Source organism: Bufo bufo, chromosome 2 (assembly GCF_905171765.1).
Source record: "Bufo bufo chromosome 2, aBufBuf1.1, whole genome shotgun sequence".
NCBI lineage: Eukaryota > Metazoa > Chordata > Amphibia > Anura > Bufonidae > Bufo > Bufo bufo.
The window spans coordinates 812,674,370-812,684,636 of record NC_053390.1 but is presented as its reverse complement, the minus strand read 5'-3'; positions in this window follow the sequence as shown (position 1 = coordinate 812,684,636).

Genomic DNA, 10,267 nt, shown 5'->3' with positions numbered 1-10,267 from the left:
GCAGCTTGCCCCCCTGCCTCCCCTACACACACATTTTTGGGGACGCAAGCTTTTTTTTTTTTTTTGCGTACGCTGACTGTGGCCGGAACTCTTAGCGTCCGGCCACTGTTAGCGCATCGCACACCCCACCGCTGATTAGCTTCGGACGGCTGATCAGCGATTTTGAATTATTTTTATATTTTTTTCAATTTTTTTTCAATTTTTTTATTTCTTTTTTTTTTCTGTTAGTTTTAGGGTAAGTACTCGAACACCCGTGCCCCCACACACGCGCACACTAAATAAAGATTTCCACACACGCACACACTCCCCTATGGCCCGCTGAATGTCTTCGGCCGCGGAGGCATACGCCCAGCTTGCCTCCAACTCCGAGAGCTCCAGTGAGGACGAGGATGACCCCACTTTCCTTTTGTCATCCGCGTCCTCCTCATCATCTAGCGATGATCATGAGCCCCCAAGGCGGCGGAGACGCCGCCAGGTGGAGCAAGGGGACCGCCATGCCAGGGACCCTGTGGCCCACACTAGTATGAGAAGCTCTGGGGCTCGTACTAGTTTTCCTGCCCACCAGGAGCCGCCTACCGGTGAACTTGCATGGTGTACCCCAGAGCATTTTGAGCCTGTGATTCCTGATTTTGTTGGCCAACCAGGAATCCAGATTCACACAGTGGGCGTCACTGAATATGACTATTTTAGTCTTTTTTTTAGAGACCACTTTGTGAATCTGATTGTGGAGCAACATTTCATTGCTCAACACCCGGGCTCCTTTTTGACTAGGGCCGGTGGCTGGACTCTGGTCAGTGCAGCCGAGATGAGGACATTTTGGGGCCTCGTGCTGCACATGGGCCTAGTCAAAAAACCCAGTGTCAGGCATTACTGGAGTGGGGACGTCCTCTACCAGACTCCACTTTACAGTACATGACATGTTTGAGATAATGCAGCATGTCTCCCCCAAGGTTATCCTGCCTATGACCAACTGTACAAAATCAGGCCGGTCATTGATCACTTTGGAGCCAAATTTTTGGAGGCCTACAGTATGTACCTGGAATGGAGGTCGCGGTTGATGAGTCTCTCATTGCTTTCAAGGGGAGACTCATTTTCCTCCAGTATGTTCCCTCTAAGGGGGCGAGGTATGACGTGAAGCTGTACAAACTTTGTGAGAGTACCTCAGGGTACACTTACAAGTTTCGTGTGTACGAGGGGCGATATTCCCGTATTCAACCCCCAGAAAGTCCCCCCACTCTGGGTGTTAGCAGGAAACTTGTGTGGGACCTTATGCACCTACTGCTAGATAAGGGTTACCACCTGTACGTGGATAACTTTTATACTAGTATCCCCTTGTTCCAGTCCCTCGCCGCCAGATCCACGTCCGCCTGTGGGACCGTGCGGAAAAATTAATGCGGCCTCCGTACCCATCACCTCCAGGTACCTATCCCCAGGGGTGAGTCCCGTGCCCTTACCGGTGGAAACCTGTTGCTGGTCAGATATAAGGACAAGAGGTATGTCCTTGTACTGTCCACAATTCACGGTAACGGCATCACCCCTGTCCCTGTGTGAGGTACCGCGGCAACGATCCACAAGCCTGATTGTATTGTCGACTACAATCGGTATATGGGAGGAGTTGATCTCTCTGATAAAGTCCTCAAGCCATATAATGCCATGCGCAAAACCCGGGCATGGTACAAAAAGTTGCTGTCTACTTGGTACAGGTTGCCTTGTGCAACTCTTTTGTGCTGTCCCAGAGCGCTGGCAACACAGGGAAATTCCTGCAGTTCTATGAGGCAGTCCTCAAGGCCCTGATCTTTTCTGACCGGGAAAGAGCAGGCCGGAGTACCTCGGGAACTGGAGGCGCCCGGGTCATCCCTGGTCAACACTTTCCAGGTGTGGTCCCCCATACTGGAAAGAAGGGACGGACCCAAAAAAGGTGCAGAGTGTGTCACAGGAGGGGGATACGAAAGGACACCACCACTCAGTGTGACATATGCGCCGATCATCCAGGCCTCTGCATTATTGGTTGCTTCAGGGAGTACCACACTTCCATGGAGTACTAAATTTAGAATCCCCTTCCCCAATTTTAATTCCATTTAGCCACTGACAATTGGAAAAAAAAACTATGGTTCTCAGATTCGAGACATTAAAACAAAAAAAAAATGTTTTCTAAAATATTATTTTGTAAAACGAAATTTAATAAAAAAAGTTGACATATTAGGTATCACCGAGTCCGTAAGAATCTGCTCTATAGAAATACCCCATTACCTAACCCCTCAGATGAACACGGTCAAAAAAATTAACTAAAAACTGCAAAAAAAGGTATTTTTTTGGTCACCTTACATCACAAATAGTGTAATAGCAAGCGATCAAAAAGTCATATGCCCCCCCAAAATAGTGGCAATAAAACCGTCCTCTCATCCCGCAAAAAATGAGCCCCTACCTAAGATAATCGGCTAAAAACTAAAAAAAACCGGACTCTTAGACTATGGAGATACTAAAATGTTTTTTTTTTTTTGGTTTATAAAAGGATAATATAGTGTAAAACCTAAATATATTTAAAAAGTAGACATATTATGTATCGCCGCATCCATAAGAATCTGCTCTATAAAAATACCCCATGACCTAACCCCTCAGATGAACACGGTCAAAAAAATTAAATGAAAACGGTGCCAAAACAGCTATTTTTTGGCAAATCTTCCATTTTAATCCGTTTTTAACAGTAACAAAGCAAGGGTTAACAGCCAAACAAAACTTTATATTTATTACCCTGATTCTGCAGTTTACAGAAACACCCCATATGTGGTCGTAAACTGCTGTATGACCCAACGGCAGGGCGCAGAAGGAAAGGAACACCGTATGGTTTCTGGAAGGCAGATTTTGATGGCGTTTTTTTGGCACCATGTCCCATTTGAAGAACCCCTGATGCACCCCTAGAGTAGAAACTCCATAAAAGTGACCCCATCTAAGAAACTACACCCCTCAAGGTATTAAAAACAGATTTTACAAACTTTATTAACACTTTAGGTGTTCCTCAACTGTTTATAGCAAATTGAGATGAAATTTCAGAATTTCTATTTTTGGTAACCTTGCCTCACAAAAATGTAATATAGAGCAACTAAAAATTATATGAACCCTAACAATAGTCCCAACAAAACTGCCACCTTATCCCATAGTTTCAAAAATGGGGTCACTTTTATGGAGTTTCTACTCTAGGGGTGCATCATGGGGGCTTCAAATGGGACATAGTGTAAATAAACCAGTCCAGCAAAATCTGCCTTCAAAAAACCACAAGGCACTTTTTTGACTCTATGCCCTACCGTGTGCCCGTACAGTAGTTTACGGCCACATATGGGGTGTTTCTGCAAACTACAGAATCGGGGCAATAAATATTGAGTTTTGTTTGGCTGTTAACCCTTGATTTGTTACTGGAAAAAATGGATTAAAATGTAAAATTTGCCCAAAAATTTAAATTCTTACATTTCATCTCCATTTGCTAATAACTCTTGTGGAACACCTAAAGGGTTAACAAAGTTTGTAAAATCAGTTTTGAATACCTTGAGGGGTGTAGTTTCTTAGATGGGGTCACTTTTATGGAGTTTCTACTCTAGCGGTGCATCAGGGGGGCTTCAAATGGGACATGGTGTAAATAAACCAGTCCTGCAAAATCTGTCTTCCAAAAATCACACGGCGCACCTTTCCCTCTACGCCCTACCGTGTGCCCGCGCAGTAGTTTACGGACACATATGGTGTGCTTCTGCAAACTACAGAATCAGGGCAATAAATATTGAGTTTTTTTTGGCTGTTAACCCTTGCTTTGTTACTGGAAAAAATTGATTAAAATGGAAAATTTTCCCAAAACAATCTAAATTCAGAAATTTTATCTCCATTTGCCATTAACTGTTGTGGAACACCTAAAGGGTTAACGACATTTGTAAAATCAGTTTTGAATACCTTGAGGGGTATAGTTTCTATAATGGGGTGGTTTCTATTATGCAAGCCTCACAAAGTGACTTCAGACCTGAACTGGTCCTTAAAAAGTTGGTTTTTGAAAATTTCGGAAAAACTTCAAGATTTGCTTCTAAACTTCTAAGCCTTGTAACGTCCCCAAAATTTGAAGTAGACATATGGGGAATGTAAAGTAATAACTATTTTTGGAGGTATTACTATGTATTATAGAAGTAGAGAAATTGAAACTTGGAATTTTGCAAATCTTTCAAAATTTTGGGTAAATTAGGTATTTTTTAATAAATAAAAATGACTTTTTTTTACTCCATTTTACCAGTATCATGAAGTACAATATGTGACAAAAAAAACAATCTCAGAATGGCCTGCATAAGTAAAAGCGTTTTAAAGTTATTCACACATAAAGTGACACTGGTCAGATTTTCAAAAAATGGCCTGGTCCTTAAGGTGAAAATGAGCCCGGTCCCTAAGGGGTTAATAACAGAAAATGACAGCAGTATATAATGCTTGTATTTCACACTGACAGTTGTAGCAAGCGCTGTAATATTTAGTATTTTGCACAAAAAGGGTGTTTTTAAAAATCCCTGAAAATTATTGCTGTATTTCAAGCTTAAATTGCACACTGACTAATGCTGCAAAGGCCACAGATGTAGGGTCTTGCCAAAAATGGGTGATTTTTTTAAACCCAGAATATAATTGCAGTATTTAAAGCTTCTATTTGTCTGTCACAAATGCATATATGCTGTGCTGGTGCACAGAACTTGCATAAAATGGCCACCGCCGCCCAACTAACAGAAGTAATTACAGAAGTAATTTTTTTGGGTCACTTGGCTCAGAGCAGGGTAAAAAGATTGTGCACTGCACCCACAAAACAAAATCTAGATAGATCGCTGAGTTAACAAGCACTTCAGATTCAAGATTGTGTCCTATTCTCTCCCTCACAGCAGCAGCATCCTCTCCCTACACTAATCAGAGCAGAGTGACGTGCAGCGCTACGTGACTCCAGCTTATATAGAGGCTGGGTCACATGCTGCACTGGCCAATCACAGCCATGCCATTAGTAGGCATGGCTGTGATGGCTTTTAAGGGCATAAGAGCAAAACACTTGTTGATTGGCTGCTCTGCAGCCTTTCAAAAATCGCTATTAAATCGCCGAACACCGAACCCGAACTTTTACTGAAAAGTTCGGGTTTGGGTTCAGGGTCCAAAAATCCTAAGGTTCGGTACGAACCCGAACTTTACAGTTCAGGTTCGCTCAACCCTATCTTCATGCTGTTGCCACCCTCACCACTCTGTCACTGGGCCACTGTGTTAATCCTCATGCTGTTGCCACCTCACCACTCTGTTTGGCCTTGTTGACATCACCATTTATTTTACCCTTCTGATATGTCTGAAGGACGTAAAAGTGAGAAACACACCGGTTCCGGGCTTTGGAGCAGCTGTAAGGCCTGTATCACACAGTCCTATTATGCATCAGGATTGGATTATTATTTGGGAGCCACAAGCAGGAGTGGGTACAAAACACAGAAGACATGGAAATAGTCCATTCATGTGTCATCTCTGCTTTGGATCCAATCCTGTTTTTTTTTGGTCTTAGCAGTACTGATGGATTACTGAGCAAATGCTGACCGAGTGAAGGCGGATGCTCAAAAGACTGGATCCATTTTATTGGGGCTGTTCTTATGATGGATAAGAAGAAGGGCAAAATCACCAGTGATGTCAACACAAACTTACTCCTGACACCCTCTCCAATCTGTCAGGGAAAAACTACTTGTCTCAGCGTGTAACAGAACAGGTTCTGTAGAGATCTATGTGGAATCAGCTGAAGACTGTGTAAAAGCAGTGCGCTCTTTACTCTATAGTAGAACTTTGGGTCACTGCACGGTTCTTTATACGTGACGTTAATATTGACCTGTAAGGCTGAGTTCATACTTGAGTTATTTGGTCAGTTTTGGCCCCGTAACTGACCAAATAAGTGAAGTGATTCTAAGAGTGACGCCTGTCATCTACATGTCATACTGCGGTATGCCAGACCGACAGGGGACTTATTCGTGAGGTCACGGTGTGAGCACTAGGTGGGCCGAGGGAAATACAGTTCTGGTTACTCACGGTTATGTCGTCCCTGGGCAGGCGAACGGCGGAAGAGGAGAACGGCACAAGTATTCTCTGGGGCACACTCTGGTGTAAGGGACACAGGCCAGATGATGGTTCGAGGTGCCCTTGATGGTCTGTATTAATGTGCCTATGGCAAGGTCCCTTGTAGTTGTGACGCCAGTACCTTTTGTGGTGGTACAACCATTTACTGTAGTGTTAACTGAGGAACTGGAGACTGAGGCAAGGATGGTGCAATCCAACTTATAACTTTTACTGAACGTTGCTCCTAGTAACAGTTACATCCATATAGAAAACAGTCTCTTTAAAGGGAACCTGTCACCAGTTTTATGGTGTCCTAACTAAGGGCAACATAAATAAGTGACTGATTCTCTTAGCAAAATGCTGGGTCACTTTCTTTAATTGACCCAGTCAATCTGCCAACATCTTGTATTGAAAAGCTCCAGCTGATAATGATGAGTCATGAATATTCATGAGCTCCTGACTCTCCCCGCCTACCTGCTGCTGAATGACAGTTATTTTCCATATGAATCAGCAGTAGGTGGGCAGGGGAGTGGCTATAGCTCTGAATTAAATATACGCTGGACTCAATGACATCACGCTGGACTCAAATCAGCTCATTAGCATGAGGCATGTGGCATCTTTGTGTGTATATTATGAGGTAACCATCTGTCACACCAGTAAGTGAATACATCTAAGGTACTTTTTAGTAGTTAATGATTGTATATAATTAGTTAGATTATAATCAAATATCCACATGACAGGTTCCCTTTAAGATGGACAGAGGTAAAGCTGCAACAGGTCCACTAATGACAGGTGTGATGTCTGTCTCTCAAAGTATTAAATGATATATAAACCGGATTCCAAAAAAGTTGGGACACTAAACAAATTGTGAATAAAAACTGAATGCAATGATGTGGAGATGGCAAATGTCAATATTTTATTTGTAATAGAACGTAGATGACAGATCAAACGTTTAATCTGAGTAAATGTATCATTATAAAGGAAAAATACGTTGATTCCAATTTTCACGGTGTCAACAAATCCCAAAAAAGTTGGGACAAGTAGCAATAAGAGGCTGGAAAAAGTAAATTTGAGCATAACGAAGAGCTGGAAGACCAATTAACACTAATTAGGTCAATTGGCAACATGATTGGGTATAAAAAGAGCTTCTCAGAGTGGCAGTGTCTCTCAGAAGCCAAGATGGGTAGAGGATCACCAATTCCCACAATGTTGCGCAGAAAGATAGTGGAGCAATATCAGAAAGGTGTTACCCAGCGAAAAATTGCAAAGACTTTGCATCTATCATCATCAACTGTGCATAACATCATCCGAAGATTCAGAGAATCTGGAACAATCTCTGTGCGTAAGGGTCAAGGCCGTAAAACCATACTGGATGCCCGTGATCTCCGGGCCCTTAAACGACACTGCACCACAAACAGGAATGCTACTGTAAAGGAAATCACAGAATGGGCTCAGGAATACTTCCAGAAACCATTGTCAGTGAACACAATCCCCCGTGCCATCCGCCGTTGCCAGCTGAAACTCTACAGTGCAAAGAAGAAGCCATTTCTAAGCAAGATCCACAACCTCAGGCGTTTTCACTGGGCCAGGGATCATTTAAAATGGAGTGTGGCAAAATGGAAGACTGTTCTGTGGTCAGACGAGTCACGATTCAAAGTTCTTTTTGGAAATCTGGGACGCCATGTCATCCGGACCAAAGAGGACAAGGACAACCCAAGTTGTTATCAACGCTCAGTTCAGAAGCCTGCATCTCTGATGGTATGGGGTTGCATGAGTGCGTGTGGCATGGGCAGCTTGCATGTCTGGAAAGGCACCATCAATGCAGAAAAATATATTCAGGTTCTAGAACAACATATGCTCCCATCCAGATGTCATCTCTTTCAGGGAAGACCCTGCATTTTTCAACAAGATAATGCCAGACCACATTCTGCATCAATCACAACATCATGGCTGCGTAGGAGAAGGATCCGGGTACTGAAATGGCCAGTCTGCAGTCCAGATCTTTCACCTATAGAGAACATTTGGCGCATCATAAAGAGGAAGGTGCAACAAAGAAGGCCCAAGACGATTGAACAGTTAGAGGCCTGTATTAGACAAGAATGGGAGAGCATTCCTATTTCTAAACTTGAGAAACTGGTCTCCTCGGTCCCCAGACGTCTGTTGAGTGTTGTAAGAAGAAGGGGAGATGCCACACAGTGGTGAAAATGGCCTTGTCCCAACTTTTCTGGGATTTGTTGACACCATGAAATTCTGATTCAACATATTTTTCCCTTAAAATGGTACATTTTCTCAGTTTAAACTTTTGTTCCGTGATTTATGTTCTATTCTGAATAAAATATTAGAAGTTGGCACCTCCACATCATTGCATTCAGTTTTTATTCACGATTTGTATAGTGTCCCAACTTTTTTGGTATCCGGTTTGTAGATTTTTATGCTTACTGGTAGAGGACTTTTATGCTGGTCCCTGGTATCCCAGTGCAGGTTAGTGAAGCTGCCTAACTCCAAAGGTCCTAAGGCGCGTATATCGATGGTCATAGCCCTTTGGGTCTCTGCTTCTTTAGTGCTTTTTTGGATTAATATCCTTCTGAGTATGTGGACCACTTCAACTCAGGGCTGAAGACTCCACACTGAACTGGACTGAACTGCCTGAGGACTTACTGCTAGACTGCACACACCCGACTAGGCCTGAGCTGGGCTATATATATGGGATGTGTTATCTCCCCCTAGTGGTATGCTCAGTGTAATGCAATCTAACACACCTGTTGGCAGGGATTATGCATAAAGATGCACTGCAGCATGAGACAGTTTATATAAAGCATACAAAGCATAATACAAGGAGGGTAGTGGGACACTGCAATACTGACTCACAGTACTGTTTCACTACCACAGCAGACTCTCTATGCATGTTTCTGCAAGGCACGGTGTACTACACCACTATGCAGGCTCTCAGCAGATGGGAAATAGCAGTTTTTTTTAACATGAATTATCACAAATAAGTTTGTATTGAATCGAATATTTTTGGGAAATTTGCCAAACCGTCCAAATCAAATTTTTAAGAAGTTCGCTCATCTCTAGTTGTGAGATATAATTATATATTTTATTGACATATGTGAAAAAGTTTCATAATATTTGGCATTCAACATTCATTAATGTTATATAGATTATAACCCAAGATGTTGGGACTGAGTGCCAACTATGTGCTAATTGTGTATATGACTTCTCACTCCCTGGCTGACAGCTTCCCCTGTCTTTTCCTATTGTACACAATTGCTTTTTCTAGACTTTACTTTCACAGTCCCTGACACTAGAATAGAAGCTTGATTGTGATCGCACACTACATCCAGCACTCTGCCCTCCATGCTGGATGAGACATTGGTTTATATTTTGGCCAAAGCATAGTAAGCCACTCACCGCGTCAAGGTCGTCTCATGAGTGGTCCCTAACTCTTGTTCCTACCTGTTCATGGGCCATGACAGCCACATAAAATCCAGGGAATGCAGGTCAGCATGCAAGCCAAGTACACTTTGCTTGTAACCCCGTCCGGTGCCATTACAGCTTTCATCGGATCCAGGGATGCAAGTACCAACATGCATGCTGAACCCACCATATACTTCTCCTGGAGCCAGATGGCTAATGGTAGGTTCTATACAAGCAGACTCAGTTTTATACTGACTTTAAAACCAGCCTCAAGGACAGATTAACTGGTCAGGTGTGCAATGACTCCAAGGAGATCGCCACGCCTCCAATTTATACTACAAAGAAAAAAATAAGGGGTTGGGTCAGCACAACCTGCCTGTAGGTGCAGATCGCTATGGCGAAATACATATACAAACGGAAAATGCAAATGTGATCGCACACTACATCCAGCACTCTGCCCTCCATGCTGGATAAGACATTGGTTTATATTTTGGCCAAAGCATAGTAAGCCACTCACCGCGTCAAGGCTGTCTCATGAGTGGTCCCTAACTCTTGTTCCTACCTGTTCATGGGCCATGACAGCCACATAAAATCCAGGGAATGCAGGTCAGCATGCAAGCCAAGTACACTTTGCTTGTAACCCCGTCCGGTGCCATTACAGCTTTCATCGGATCCAGGGATGCAAGTACCAACATGCATGCTGAACCCACCATATACTTCTCCTGGAGCCAAATGGCTAATGGTAGGTTCTATACAAGCAGACTCA